Below are 15,844 nucleotides of genomic sequence, written 5' to 3'. Positions count from 1 at the left end.
AAATATTAGCAATCATTCTGAAATTATAAAGTGAAGTTTAATCAGGATTTCCTATGCATATCACCTAGATTTTTACCAGAGTTGTGTGTTTCACAGTTGGTTATCAATTTTAGCCCTTGGGGGTGACCAGTTATTCTTATGTTCTTGTATATCCTGAAGAGTTGATCTGAGCCTAGAATTTCTTTGAACTAAATATGACTCTCATGCTATGACTAGTTCAAAGCCATATGAATTTCTTTTCTTTCTTCCACAACACACCACTTCCATGCTTATTCCTTTATTAATTTGCAGAAATATTTCTGGCACAAAAGCAAGATATTAATAAATCTGGCATGACTTTAAACACATTTTTTAATATTATCACTTAATTTAATCTTACAGATTAGATGAATCATTTTGAAAACTAGTTTTTGAATTATTAATATATTTATATTATAGGTAAATGAAGAAATAGCTCAGTTAGTGAAGAATCCACCTGCAATGCCAGAGACCCGGGTTTGTTCCCTGGGATGGGGAGATCCCCTGGAGAAGGGAAAGTATGCCACTCTAGTATTCTGGCCTGGAGAATTCCATGGACTGTATAGACCATGGGGTTTCAAAGAGTCAGACATGACTGAGCCACTTTCACTTTCACTTTTCATAATAATGATGTGTCTTCAGTAATGGCAACCCACTCCAGTACCCTTGCCTGGAAAATCCCATGGACAGAGGAGCCTGATATGCTACATTCCATGAGGTGGCAAAGAAGTGGACACAACTGAGCGACTTCACTCACTCACTCACTTCAATAATTACTCCTCATTTTAGCAACTACATTAAATTCAACTGTTGTTAGAGATGGGTGTAGGGCCCCAGGGCTTCCAGGGTGGTGCTAGCAGTAAAGAACCTCCCTGTCAAAACAGGAGACATTAGAGAGGTGGACTTGATCCCTGGGATGGGAAGATCCCCTGGAGAAGGAAATGGCAACCCACTCCATTATTCTTGCTTGGAGGATGCCCATGGACAGAGGAGCCTGGCGGGGGTACAGGTCATAGGGTCCCAAAGAGTCAGACACTGCTGAAGTGACTGAGCACATAGGGCCCCAATTCTGACAATCCCACCAAGATCTTAAGAATGAGGGAGAGACACTTAAATATTTGACCCAAAAAACAAAACCCCAATGCACTCACACATACATCATATACCCCACTATCTAACTTTTTTAGGCATCCTTTATTTAACTATTGGCTTTTCTATTACTTCATTTGAATCAGTGAGAAATCTACTGTTTGGTTTATTTTAAGGGCATGAAAAAAATATGTCATAATGTCGTGAATTTTGAAGACATAGGAAGGAACTCTTAAGAAAAGGTGCAGGAAGACACAGGCTTATAAAGGAGATGAAAGCAGGTAGATTCCCTGGGTCTATATAGAAAATGGTAAAAAGAGAAACATGTGATCCCAGGACAGAGGAATAAAACATGACAACTGTCAGCACCCCAGGTTAGTCTTGTAAGATAATTTACTTCATTTGTGTAGATGTTTCCAAATGTATAAAATTATTATTGTGATAGAACACTTTTCACAAAGTACCTGTTTACATCACAAACACACGCAGTGATATTTCCTGTCAGAAGATTAATAAGAAAGCAAGATAGCTTTTATTGTCTATTCTCTTCCCACTGCTAGGACCCAGAGATTGGGGCTCTCGACCTGGAGGCTGGAGTCAAGATCCAGACAGGATTATTCCCAGGTTTTGAAACCAAATGGAAACTGGTCAGTCAGACTTCACAATTGCTTGGGACTGGTGACTCCTTTCTTCATTTCTTTTTCTCTCATTTTGAATGCAAATGTCTGTGACTCATTTTATATCTGACCCACTGTTGTATTTTATGAACAGGAAATTTGTTTTCTGGTTTTACAGGTCCACAGGTGAACAGAAAATTTGCTCTAGGATGGATCATACTCAAAATTTCTTCCACATCTTATTTAGAAGATTCAGATAGTGAGGTCTGGGACTTTTGAACTCATAATATTTAGATAAGATTTTAGATTGAATGATGATATGTTGAACTGATATGTTTGGGCATGCTGAGAAGCAGGGACTGGTTTTTGCATGTGGGATAGATGTGAGTCTTTGAGAGTCAAAGGGAAGACTGTGGGAGTATGGAAAATGACCACCCAAAATGTCAACCTTAATCCTTGGAATTTCTGAATGTTAGCTATATTGGAAAAAAAAAAAAAAAGACTTTTCACATGTAATTTTCAGTAAACAATCTTGAAATAAGGAGATTGGCATTATCCTTGAGTATTTGAGTGGATCATAAATGTAATCACAAGTGCTTTTAAAAAAGGAAGGTAGAGGCAGATCTTATTGCAGAAGAAGAAGACAATGTAATAACTAAACAAGATGTTAACTGAGACTTTATAAAGATAAAAAAAGGGGTTGTCAGACATAAAATACAAGGACCACAGAGTCAGAAGCTAGAAAACACAAGCTAGAAATAAAATTTTGTTGTAGTCCCCTGGAGAGAGTGTGGCTTTGCCGTAACCTTGATTTAGGCTTAATGAAACTGATTTCAGGCTTCTTGCTTCAAAACATTGTTTACACTATTCTAAGACACTACAATTTTTAGTGATTTGTTAAATCCAACTTAGGAAACTAATACACTGAGTAAACTTAATCTTTGCACTGTGATAATTCTACTTACTCTTTTGGTCTCTACAACTTTACTACTGCAAAAACGTTGTTGCCTCACTAACCTCTATTTAGGTGCTCATTCCTTTCACTATTCATGATACCAATCTCCTTAATTAAATTTTGGTTAGGAAAGTACCTAACCAAAACCATTGTCCCCCTCCCCAGGGACTCCCCTGTTACCAAAATCTCAACTTCTCTATACACTGGTGCCAAATCAAATCCTAGAGACAAAGTTTTTGGTGACTTAGAAAAGTTGTGACAAACCGAGACAGTGTATCAAAAAGCAGAAACATCACTTCACTGATAAAGGTCCATATAGTCAAATGGTAACCCACTCCAGTGTTCTTGCCTGGAAAATCCCATGTGTGGGGGAGCCTGGTGGGCTGCCCTCTATGGAGTTGCCTAGAGTTGGACACAACTGAAGCGACTTAGTAGCAGCAGCAGTCGAAGCTATAGCTTTTCCTGTAGTCATGTATGAATGTGAAAATTGGACCATAAACAAGGCTGAGCACCAAAGAATTGATTGAAAATTGTGGTACTGGAGAAGACTTTTGAGAATCCCTTGGACAGCATGGATATCAAACGAGTCAATCCTGAAGGAAATCAACCGTGAATATGCATTGGAAGAACTGATGCTGAAGCTCCAATACTTTGGCCAACTGATGCAAAGAGCTGACTTATTAGGAAAGATCCTGATGCTGGGAAAGACTTGAAGGTAGGAGAAGGGTGATAGAGGATGCAATGGTTGGATGGCATCATCAACTCAGAGGATATGAGTCTGAGCAAGCTCCAGGAGATAGTCAAGGACAGGGAAGACTGGCATGCTGCAGTACATAGGGTTGCAAAGAGTTGAACATGATTGAGTGACTGAAAAGCAACAGGTTGTCTCTTGGAGCCTTCTCCCTTGATTAGCAACGGTTCAAATACTTTGGAACTTGAGGAAGGTCATAGATGCTGGAGACTTGCCTGTAAGAAATGGGAGACAGAAAGGCCTGTATGCCTAGGAGCTGCACAGGGCAATGTTTGGTTTTACCCCCAACTCTCAGGAAAAATAACTGAATGGACCCTTGGTAATGTGAATAGAACCAGGGCAGGGACATTATTATTGGACAACTAGTAGGTTTCACTTAAGGCTATTAGGCAGAGTTCTCTGAAATATTTCTGAGTGTTGCATGTTCTGATCAACAATAGAAGGGGAACTTAGCCAGCATCATGGAAAGTATAGGCAAGGAGGAGAGGAATGGGAAGATGTGTTTGAAGAAAAAGCTTGAGGATGATAGTATAAACTTATTAAAAATATATACACACACATACATATATATATATATATATATAATACAAATATACCTTTCTGAATGCTGAAATTTAGAAGTTAATATCTAGTGAGTCTTTTTTTAAATTTTATGCCAGGCTATATAATGAGTGTTTCATATACATTATTTGAATTATTTCCATATTATGCCTTCACTTCAGTTCAGTTCAGTCACTCAGTTGTGTCTGACTCTTTGCAAACCCATGAATCACAGCACGCCAGGCCTCCCTGTCCATCATCAACTTCCGGAGTTCACTCAAACTCACGTCCATCGAGACGGTGATGCCATCCAGCCATCTCATCCTCTGTTGTCCCTTTCTCCTCCTGCCCACAATCCCTCCCAGCATCAGGGTCTTTTCCAATGAGTCAACTCTTCGCATGAGGTGGCCAAAGTATTGGAGTTTCAGCTTCAGCATCAGTCCTTCCAATGAACACCCAGGACTGGTCTCCTTTAGAATGGACTGGTTGGATCTCCTTGCAGTCCAAGGAACTCTCAAGAGTCTTCCCCAACACCATAGTTCAAAAGTATCAATTCTTCGGTGCTCAGCTTTCTTCACACTCCAACTCTCACATCCATACATGACCACTGGAAAAACCATAGCCTTGACTAGATGGACCTTTGTTGGCAAAGTAATGTCTCTGTTTTTCAATATGCTATCTAGGTTGGTCATAACTTTCCTTCCAAGGAGTAAACATCTTTTAATTTCATGGCTGCAATCACCATCTGCAGTGATTTTGGAGCCCCCAAAAATAAAGTTTTACACTGTTTCTACTGTTTCCTCATCTATTTCCCATGAAGTGATGGGACCAGATACCATGATCTTCGTTTTCTGAATGTTGAGCTTTAAGCCAACTTTTTCACTCTCCTCTTTTACTTTCATCAAGAGGCTTTTTAGTTCCACTTCATTTTCTGCCATAAGGGTGGTTAAGAAGTAAATATTATTATTCCCATATTATAGTATGGAAACTGAGTTAAGGGAGTGAGTCAGCTTGCTCTAAAGGAAAGGACTGTAAGTAGAGTGAACATATCAGTGGAAGCAGACATTTTATGTTTGTTTTTTTGGGGGGACTACCTAGACAACCACTGTGATATATTGACACTTCGCTTAACACAAGAGCTTTTCTCTATATCTATAATAAGTATTAACAGCATATAAGGGCATGAGAAAGGATTTCATAAATGCTTGCTGTTTATGAATGTTTTAGTTCCTCTGATGAGGAGACCACATAGATATATGGAAGTTATTAAGAGCAAAATATTGATGTAAGCATTACAATACCATCAGAGCCACTCAGGAGGAACAAAAATAATAATGAGACTTCTTTGGTATTTATCCAGAGGCCTAGTGATTCCTTATGTTTATTTATTATGTTTATGTTTATTTTTCAATTATGTGATTTAAAACGCAACAATATTGTTATCATAATGACCCTGTCCAGCAATGCTGCTGGAAATTCTCCTTGCTCACCCCATCTCTTTTATTTGCCAAACAGTAAGCAATCATGAAATGCATGGAAGCACCTGGACTGCAAAACAATTATCGTTTACTTCCTGGCTGACCAATTCAGGTACAGTAATTAGAAAAGTAACAAGGTCAAAAGAAAATCCATTTACTGTGTGCTCATTTGCACTTTTTAAAATGATTCAAACAATATAACCTTTGGATACATCCATAAACTCAGTCACAATAAAGTGTTTATTTTTGTAAGTTATATCTACAAATGCACATGTATTAAATAAAATAATGAGTTTCTTTAAATCTATGAAATGAGAAGCTATAAAGAATAACTCAACTCCCTATTACCAAATATTTTCCTAGTCGACTAACTCAGTTCTAAACTAAAAGTTCCATAATTTGAGATAGATTCAGAAAATATTATTCTATTTTAGCCACAGAGCATATATAAAGCATAGTTAGACTATAGAGAGAGTAAGTAATTATAAAACTGATCATTTGTCTTTCAGCATTTGCCATGAAACTTCAGCCTACCATGAATCTATTTTATAACTGGAATAATTGAAATACCTTGTGGCTGACTAGAATCCTAAAATGAAAGACTATTTTAGAAAAAAAAAAAGGGGGGGACCATTAACAATGTAAAAATTCAAGACAAAATGCACTTTGTTGCCGGGGACCAGCCCCGGCTGATCCAGGGTATTCGAAGGAGAGACGGCGTAGGCGAAGATCAGGAAACACTTGCTTAATTAAATGTTAATTAAGGATATAAAGAGTAATAGATTGAGGATAGCTCAGTAGAATTCAGTGAAGAAAAGAGGCTGAAATAAGGATAGCTCAGTGAGGAAATTCAGTGGAGAAAAGAGGCTGAATAATTCAGCCAGAAGGTAAGAGAAAGAACGACATGGTGAGACCAAGTTTCGGTGAACAAGGCCCCGCACTTTATTTTCCAAAGTAGTTTTTATACCTTAAGTTATGCATAGAGGATAATGGGGGAAGGGGTAGAGTCAGGCAGCAAGCCAGGCTTTCTTCCTGCAAACTTATCATATGCAAAAGCTTAGGTGATTTGCATCATCTTCTGGCCTGGAGGCCTGTTAACATTTTAAGACCTTTTCTTCAGAAAACTTATTTTTCTCTAAAGGTGATTGGTCAGGAGCCACCCTCCAAAAGCATTAGATAAAGTTGCATTCCTACAGGGCAAAGGTGTGGTGGGCTATAACAAGAAAAAGAACTAACTCAAGGGTCCCAGGTTACAAACATTAAAGCTACTACTTACACCAATTATATTAATCAATACACTGCCAGGGACACAGCAGGTAAGGGATATGGAGACTTAGCAGCAAACATTGGCCCAACAAGTGAAAATCCCTTCACCAATACAATTTCTAATCAATCTTTTAACTACTCAAAAGAATCTGTGTTTAGACAGTTTAGAACATCTCCTGCCTCTCACAGTTGGGAGGCTCTGAACAATCACATGTGGCCGGAAAAACCTATTCAGGCAGGCTAGAGGATTTCCAAAGGAGTTTGTAGGTTAAACACTGTCACACCCAGGAATTATTAACTGGAGCTGTAAGCTAACTCTTTTTTCAGAGAGAGGTAGTGGGGGACAGCCCCCCGTAAAGTCAGAGGTGTAGGTGAAAGCACAAAGCAGAAAGTAGGCAGACTCTGGTTTTGGGTGTAAATGCTCGAGAATTTCCAGGGGGACTCCTGAGGCTCGATCCCGCCTTTGCGTGTGCCGAGCCGTCATGGGCGGAGTTCCTCACTGGCTCCCAGCAGTGATAGAATTCCAGTTGAGCTATTCCAGATCCTGAAAGATGATGCTGTGGAAAGTGCTGCACTCAATATGCAATATGCACTATGCACTCAATATGCAATATGCCGGCTCCCGGCACTTTGTATGGAAAAGGAGATGGTAACCCAGTCCAATATTCTTGCCTGGGAAATCCCATGGAAAGAGGAGCCTGGTGGGTTACAGTCTGCTACTGCTGCTAAGTCACTTCAGTCGTGTCTGATTCTGTGCGACCCCATAGACGGCAGCCCACCAGGCTCCCCCGTCCCTGGGATTCTCCAGACAAGAACACTGGAGTGGGTTGCCATTTCCTTCTCCAATGCATGAAAGGGAAAAGTGAAAGTGAAGTCGCTCAGTCGTGTCCGACCCTCAGCGACCTCATGGACTTCAGCCTTCCAGGCTCCTCCGTCCATGGGATTTTCCAGGCAAGAGTACTGGAGTGGGGTGTCATTGCCTTCTCTGGGGTTACAGTCTATGTGGCCGCAAAAGAGTCAGATAGGACTGAGCGACTAAACAACAACATGGATTTGTCAGTTTCTGTTAGGTGAGTACTGTAAGAAGCTAAATAATTAAAAGCATTGTTTGTGATATGAAAATTCACTTGTACAATTCTTAGACTTATTTTAACTTTTACATAAGTTAAAAATACACATGCAAAGTTTTAGTTTCTGTGATTAAAAATGTGGTATTTAACACAACTTTAATTTTAGACACAATAATGAAGAAGCACATCCTGTGTGTGTGTGTGTGTGTGTGTGTGTGTGTGTGTGTGTGTATGTGTGCTTGTGATCCCATGGACTGAAGTCCACTTGCCTCCTCTGTCTGCAGTGGGTTACCATGCCCTTCTCCAGGGCATCATCCTGACTCAAGGATGGAATCTATATCTGAGTCTCTTGCATTGGCAGGCAGGTTCTTTACAGCTGAACCACCTGGGAAACCCCACATCCTGTGTAGTTACCTTTACTTTTGTGACATGTTTATTTACCAATATAACTGGCATGTGAAAATATATTTTTTGTAAAAATTTACTTGAACATGGGCCAGTTTTACAATGTAATTTTAATATGCATGTTAAAATACAACATGGAGAAAGAAATGGCAACCCACTCCAGTGTTCTTGCCTGGAGAATCCCATGGACGGAGAAGCCTGGTACGCTGCAGTCCATGGGGTCGCATAGAGTCGGACACGACTGAAGCGATTTGGGGAAAAAAAAATACAACAAAAGTTTTAAACTATGTGTAGTGCTTAGTCATTCAGTCGTGTCCTACTCTTTGCCACCCTATGGACTGTAGCTTGCCAGGCTCCTCTGTCCATTGGGATTCTCTAGGCAAGAAGACTGGAGTTGGTATCCTCCAGGGGATCTTCCCAGCCTAGGGATCAAACCCAGGTCTTCCGCATTGCAGGTGGATTCTTTATCATCTGAGCCACCAGGGAAGCCATTAAACTATGTGGAAAGGCTAATTTTATGTGTCAACCTCGCTAGACTATAATACTCAGCTATCAACCAGTGTCTTAAGTATTGCTGTAAAGATAATTTGTAGATGTTGTGTGAGATAACATAAATTATATATTGGACTCTGACCCCTGTTCCTGCACAGAACTCCTGAAACTGTTGTCATTTCCTAAGTGGGGAGAGCACCTTTTGTTCTAATACTTACTCTTTGACCCCAGTTCCTGAAACAGGGCTTACATAATCTTTGTAGTTTCCTGGATGATAGGAGGGTCTTTGTTCTAATGATATGACTCTGGGTGGGTTTCTGGATGAGAACTGGTCATCAGAAAGACCAAGCCATGACTGGAGCTTGGGACCCTCTGTTCCTCCCACCATTCTCATGAGAAAGGAGAAAAGCTAGAAATAGAGTTAATGATCAATTATGCCTATGTGATGAGACCACTATAAAAATTCCCAAAGTATGGAGTTTGGGAAATTCCAGATTGGTAAACACGCCAAGTACAAGGAAGGTGATGCCCTCTATTTCCAGAGGGACAGAGACTCCTGTGCTCTGACTCCTCCCAGACCTTGAGCTGTGTATCTTTTCATCTGGCTGTTCAGCTGTATACTTTATCACATCCTTTAAAAAAAACAGCAATCAAATATAAGTGTTTCTCTGAGTTCCAGGAGCCTCTCTAGAAAAGTAATCTAACCTAAGAAAGAGCTGATGAGAACCTCAGATTTATAGCCAGAAGCACAGGATCTGCAATTAACATCTGCAGTGGAGTGGGAGCATGGGGGTTCTACAAGCAGGAGATAGAATAGAGCAACTCAGCTGTAAACATGTGATCCAGGAAAGGGAAGAATGATTCCAAGGGCAGAGAAGATTTCAGATTCAGAGTTAATGCTGAAACAAGTTAGGATCTGATGGGATGTTGGGATGGGGTGAATGCATTTTGCATGTAGGACAGACATGAATTTGGGGAAGGGAAAACTAGGCTGGATAAAATAGTGTCTCCATATACTTAAGAGTCTCCCCAAATTCACGTCTACCCAGAATCTCAGATTTTGACCTTTTCAGATATAGAGACTTTACAGCTGTAATTATTTAAGATGTTGTCATATTAGATTAAAGTGAAAGTGAAGTCACTCAGTCGTGCCCAACTCTTTGCGACCCCGTGGACAGTAGCCTGCACCAAGCTCCTCCATACATGGGATTTTCCAGGCAAGAGTACTTGAGTGGGTTACCAAGCCCCTAAACACAATTGACTGGTGATGTTGTAAGTGGGGTGGGTAGCTTAGGAAACACAGAGACACCCAAGGAGAAAGGCCATATGAAGATGAAGACAGGGACTGGAGTGATCTACAAACCATGGAATGCCAAGGATTGCCAGAAACTGCCGGAAGATAGAAGACAGAAACAAAATAGAATTTCCCTTTGAACCTCTAGAAGAAACTATCACTAAAGACATTTTTATTTCATATTTCTGGCTTCCTGAATTATGAAAGAGTGAGTTTCTATTTTAAGACACTTAGCTAGTGGTGGTTTCCTATAGTGGCACTAGGAAACTAATATATCATGTAACAAGATTTAGCTCAATTTGAAACATGATCAATAAATTTATTATCTGATGCTTTTTCAAGTGGGGCTTCCTGCAATCCCAGAGACCTCGGTTTGACTCCTGGGTTGAGAAGATCTGTTGGAGAAGGGATAAGCTACCGACTCCAGTATTGTTGGCCTTCCCTTGTGTCTCAGCTGGTAAAGAATCCACCTGCAATGTGGGAGACCTGGGTTCAGTCTCTGGGTTGGGAAGATCCCCTGGAGAAGGAACAGCTACTGATTCTAGTATTCTGGCCTGGAGAATTCCATGGACAGAGGAGCCTGACAGGCTACAGTTTATGGGGTCACAAAGAGTTGGATACAAAAAATTTCTTTGGAAGGAATGATGCTAAAGCTGAAACTCCAGTACTTTGGCCACCTCATGCGAAGAGTTGACTCATTGGAAAAGACTCTGATGCTGGGAGGGATTGGGGGCAGGAGGAGAAGGGGACGACAGAGGATGAGATGGCTGGATGGCAACACTGACTCGATGGACGTGAGTCTAAGTGAACTCCGGGAGTTGGTGATGGACAGGGAGGCTTGGCGTGCTGCAGTTCATGGGGTTGCAAAGAGTTGGACACGACTGAGTGACTGAACTGAACTGAACTGAAGCAACTCTCACTTCACTTCATATATAGTCTTAGCATTTGCATATTCAGTAAATAAATAGAATATTTTTAAATAATAAAATAGTGATAAATTACTGTGTCAAAGTACTGCATTTGATGAAAGATCTGTTTACTTTGATAGACATAATTCAGCATGATGTCTTGATAATTTTCTTCTAAACAGTTTTTTACATATGATCAATCTTTTAATATGTATTTATTTTATTATATCTATAAAATCTAAATGTGTTTGTGTAAATAAAGCTTTAAATTTAGGAATTTGCTGCAGGAAGAGATGTCAAATGGTATACTTTAAAAATGAATGATCATGAAGAATTTGGCTGCATGTTTTTAAAAAGCATAAATTGAATTTGGCAATAACCTAATCATTAATGAGATCAGCTATTATACAAGTAATAGAAATAATTACTTGCCTCAGAATGCAATACATTTAATAGAAGGAAAAGTCCTTAATATTAGGGGAACTACAGAGACACTGAGGCCATATTTTCCATTAAAATGAAATAGAGGAAGTACGATTCATAATAGTATGCATTTGTCTCAGGGTAAGAAAAAGGGACACACTTCATTATCAAACTTTCTTTTTATCTTTTCCAATTGCCCTGCTGCATTAAAAAAACACATTTCCCACTTTTAATTAAAGTTACACATGATCAGCTTTAACTAATAAACACAAATAAACCTTTATAAGTTGTATGTTATTTAGTTCATTGACAAATATTCAAAATGTCTAAAATATTTTCTTGCTGATAATTGATTGTTAAAGTAAATTAGAACAGCATATAAGTTGATCTATAATAATTTTTCTTAAATATTGATGTGCATACTGAATTCAACTTAGCATAATTTTACCCAAATAATTTAATATTTTAACACATTTATTTCTAAACAGAGGAGTCTTATTTTGACTTTAAACATTAATTTGTGCTGTAGAATTGTAGGGGGGATACTGAGTTTACTGTCATATTCACTGTTAGAAAATACTAACCTATTAACCACTTACTGTGTACTTAACACTCTGTTACATTCAGGTAAACTAATTAAATCTTCCCTCAATTGATGAATAAAAAAGATGTCACATCTATGACACATTTTAAATAAATAAAATGAATAGAATTATGGCTTATATATTGGAAGTTGAGAAGAGTTAAAACATACCAGGTGATTTAGAAATGGAGGAGACCCATAAAATATTTGAGGTTCAAAACATGGTACTCAAATGCTAACTACTGCTATAATCTAAAAAAAGAAATGATGATGGCTTGAACCAGAGAATGTGACGAAAACTGATTTGACTTGAGAGGTTGAACTAACAGTAAATACTGATCAAACACATGGAGTTGAATGGAAGAGAATCAAGCATGACCCTTTTTGTTTCTTGGTTTTTGCTTTAAAATATATTGCCATTAACTAAAATTGGGAAGGGTTTGGGTAGGATGTGTTCAGAGGGAATTAGAACTTCCTTTAATACATATTAAATTTGAAATATTTATTAGTCATATAAACTGAGACAGATAGTGGGCAATAGACTTATGAGTCAGAATGAGGGAAATTAAATTTGAAAGTCATTCAGTTCAGTTCAGTTGCTCAGTCCTGTCCATCCTTTTGTGACCCCACAGACAGCAGGACGTCAGGCTTCCCTGTCCATCACCAACTCCTGGAATGTACTCAAACTCATGTCCATCACATCAGTGAGGCCATCCACCCATCTCATTTTCTGTCATCCCCTTCTCCTCCCACCTTCAATCTTTCCCAGCATCAGGGTCTTTTCCAATGAGTCAGCTCTTCACATCAGGTGGCCAAAGCTTTGGAGTTTCAGCTTCAGCATTAGTCTGTCCAGTGAATATTCAGGACTGATTTCCTTTAGGATTGACTGGTTAGATCTCCTTGCAGTCCAAGGGACTCTCAAGAGTCTTCTCCAACACCACAATTCAAAAGCATCAATACTTTGGTGCTCAACTTTATTTATAGTCCAACTCTCACATCCATACGTGACTCCTGGAAAAACCATAGCTTTGACTAGATGGACCTTTGTTGGTAAAATAATGTCTCTACTTTTTAATATGCTGTCTAGTGAGCCATTACTACTACTAAGTAACTTGAGTCATGTCTGACTCTGTGCCATCCCATAGACGGCAGCCCACCAGGCTCCACCGTCCCTGGCATTCTCCAGGCAAGAACACTGGAGTGGATTGCCATTTCCTTCTCCAGTGCATGAAAGTGAAAAGTGAAAGGGAAGTCGCTCAGTCATGTCCGACCCTCAGAGACCCCATGGACTGCAGCCTTTCAGGCTCCTCCGTCCATGGGATTTTCCAGGCAAGAGTACTGGAGTGGGGTGCCATTGCCTTCTCTGAGTGAGCCATTAGATTTTAATATTCAATGCCTTGGGATTGATGAGATCACAAGGGAGTGAGTACAGATCAGGATTATTTATTTATTAAAAAAATATAGACTGCTTCACAAATTGTGTGTCATCCTTGCACAGCTTCCTTGCTAATCTTCTCTGTGTCATTCCCATTTTAGTATATGTCTTGCTGAACTGAGTACTGGATCATGATTCTCTATCATAGCAATAATGATGTTGCAGGACTGGATAATTCCTTGTTTTAGAAGTCTGTCCTGTACATTGTGGGGATGTTTAGTAGCATCCCTGGCCTCTAGCCACAGTATTCCAGCAGTAACTCCTGTTGTGACAAACCAAAATGTTATCAGGTATTACCAAATACCCCATGTGAGCAAAATAATCTCCAATCGAAAATCATTGTTCTAGATAGAAGAAAGAAAGCTCCAGAGCTATTAGGATCCTGTAATTTCATCTTTTGTTTTTGCATTTCATTTGTTGATTCAGGATTCACCAGACAGAAATCTCTTAATGGACAAGTTTTCATTAATGTAATTCTTTGATTGTTTGTCCTACCATTTGCTAATCCTCTAGTTATCTTTTCCTAGATATGTATTTTTTCTTTTCCTTGCTCTAAAGGATATCATTGAAAGTCATTCTCAAATGCTTTGATAAAAATCTGTTTTAGTTCAGTAACTCTGTCAGTGAAAGAAACAAGGCTAATCTGACATGACATGCTCTTGATGAACTGGTTCCCTTTCTTTGTGATCGTATCCTCCTGTCAGTATTTTTAAACAGCCCTGTAAATATTCATTCTTTGATCTTACTCAGGTATAACATCCTCAGCTTGTCTATTTTCAGAATCCCTGGTCTTTGAGTTTGTAAAAATTCATGCACTTCCTGCAACAAAATTTTTTTTATTATATATATATATTATTGAATCTCAAAATTTGTCAGAGTTCATAGGATCCTCAAATGTTTAGGAGTTAAGAAGAACTGTACAAACCAGAAAAGTGTCTGGAGAGAGGGTAGAGATGAAAAAGTGATTATCAAGCAAGAATAGTACTATGAAAGACAAGTGAAGAATTTGCCACAAGAAGAAAAGAGAAACTCTGTCAAAAGCTGTGGTTTGATTAAGCAATAGGTAAAATTTGTCCATTGTTTTAGTCACATCAAAATGACTGAAAATTTTATCAAGAACACTTTTGGTAGATTAGTGTGGAAATATGGATATTTGCATTATGCCAAATTACATTCCACAGATTAAATGAAGATTACAGAATCAAAAGTTCAAGTTACAATGGAGAGGTCTTAACATTTCCACCAATCAGTTAATTATAGTATAACTTAAAGTGGAGTAAGCAGATATCATGTGCTCATGACTTGATGTCATATGTGAGAGTTGGACCGTAAAGAAAGCTGAGTGCCGAAGAATTGATGCTTTTGAACTGTGGTATTGGAGAAGACTCTTGAGAGTCCCTTGGACAAGAATAAGATCAACCAGTTATTTCTAAAGGAGATTGGTACTGAATATTCATTGGAAGGACTGATGATGAAGCTGAAGCTCCAATACTTTGGCAGTCTGATGCAAAGAGCTAACTCGTTGGAAAAAACCCTGATGCTGTGAAAGATTGAAGGCAGGAGAAGGGGATGACAGAGGATGAGATGATTGGATGGCATCACTGACTTGATGGACTTGAGTTTGAGCAAACTCCAGGAGTTGGTGGTGGACAAGGAAGGCTGGTGTGCTGTAGTCCATGGGGTTTCAAAGGGTTGGACCCGGCTGAGCGGCTGAACTGTATAAAGTGCTATGTAATATTCTGGCTGTAAAGTTGAACTCACATCTCTTCAAGCTTCTACCTGTAATTTACAGTTTACAGAAATAACAGAGTCAAACTAATACGTTAAATGACAGCACAACAAAACAATTAGAAAAATTTAGACAATAGGACATTTTACTGGCCATTTGACATCATTAGGAATTCTATGACAGACATAAAGGCTGAGGTCTATATAAGCATAAAATAGGCTTAAAAGACATAAGGATACAATTTTTAGACTTTATCAGATCCTAACTTTTTAATAGATTAAGTATTTAAAAAATTGAGACAATCACAAAGATTTGAGTATAGATTAAATGTTGGATAATAGAAAGAGTTATTGCTATTTTTATTGTTAGGCCTGGTTTTGTTTCAGAATGTGCAGTATTGAGTGTATATACTAAAGAGGCTGCCTCCATTTTTGGATGCTTGACTGCTGACATCTTCTAAATGTTACTGCTCGCTCTTCCCTCTGCCTCATTTCTGGCCAAGATGAGAAGTCAGAAAGCTCCCTTTTTGAGGCTGGTGGGATATTCAAAACATGCAAGCCCATGAACAACTGGGACCCTCACCCCAGCTCTGTGCCCAAATCTCAATAAAAATCCGAAATTAGGCTCTAATCCTTCTTCTCCCAAGCCATTTTTCAGACTAGCTTGAAAAGTGTGACTTCTTCCTCAGGTGCCTTATTATATGATTAATAAACTTTTTCACACACTTCTGTTTTATGTGTATCTTGATATCTTCATAGCAAGATATCAGTCTTGATTTCTGAAACAGTTTT

The 15,844-nt window shown here is 38.9% G+C and overlaps 1 non-coding gene across 1 annotated transcript; it reads right to left on the bottom strand.

The window, feature by feature from the left end:
* Window positions 1-13,343: 13,343 nt before the first annotated feature.
* LOC139185282 (U6 spliceosomal RNA) lies at window positions 13,344-13,449 on the bottom strand. The gene has a single exon (XR_011568901.1). It is a non-coding gene; the product is annotated as a U6 spliceosomal RNA (small nuclear RNA).
* Between the last annotated feature and the right edge of the window lie 2,395 nt (window positions 13,450-15,844).

Source organism: Bos indicus, chromosome 1, assembly GCF_029378745.1.
Source record: "Bos indicus isolate NIAB-ARS_2022 breed Sahiwal x Tharparkar chromosome 1, NIAB-ARS_B.indTharparkar_mat_pri_1.0, whole genome shotgun sequence".
Classification (NCBI taxonomy): domain Eukaryota; kingdom Metazoa; phylum Chordata; class Mammalia; order Artiodactyla; family Bovidae; genus Bos; species Bos indicus.
This window is presented reverse-complemented; position numbering and strand designations above follow the sequence as displayed.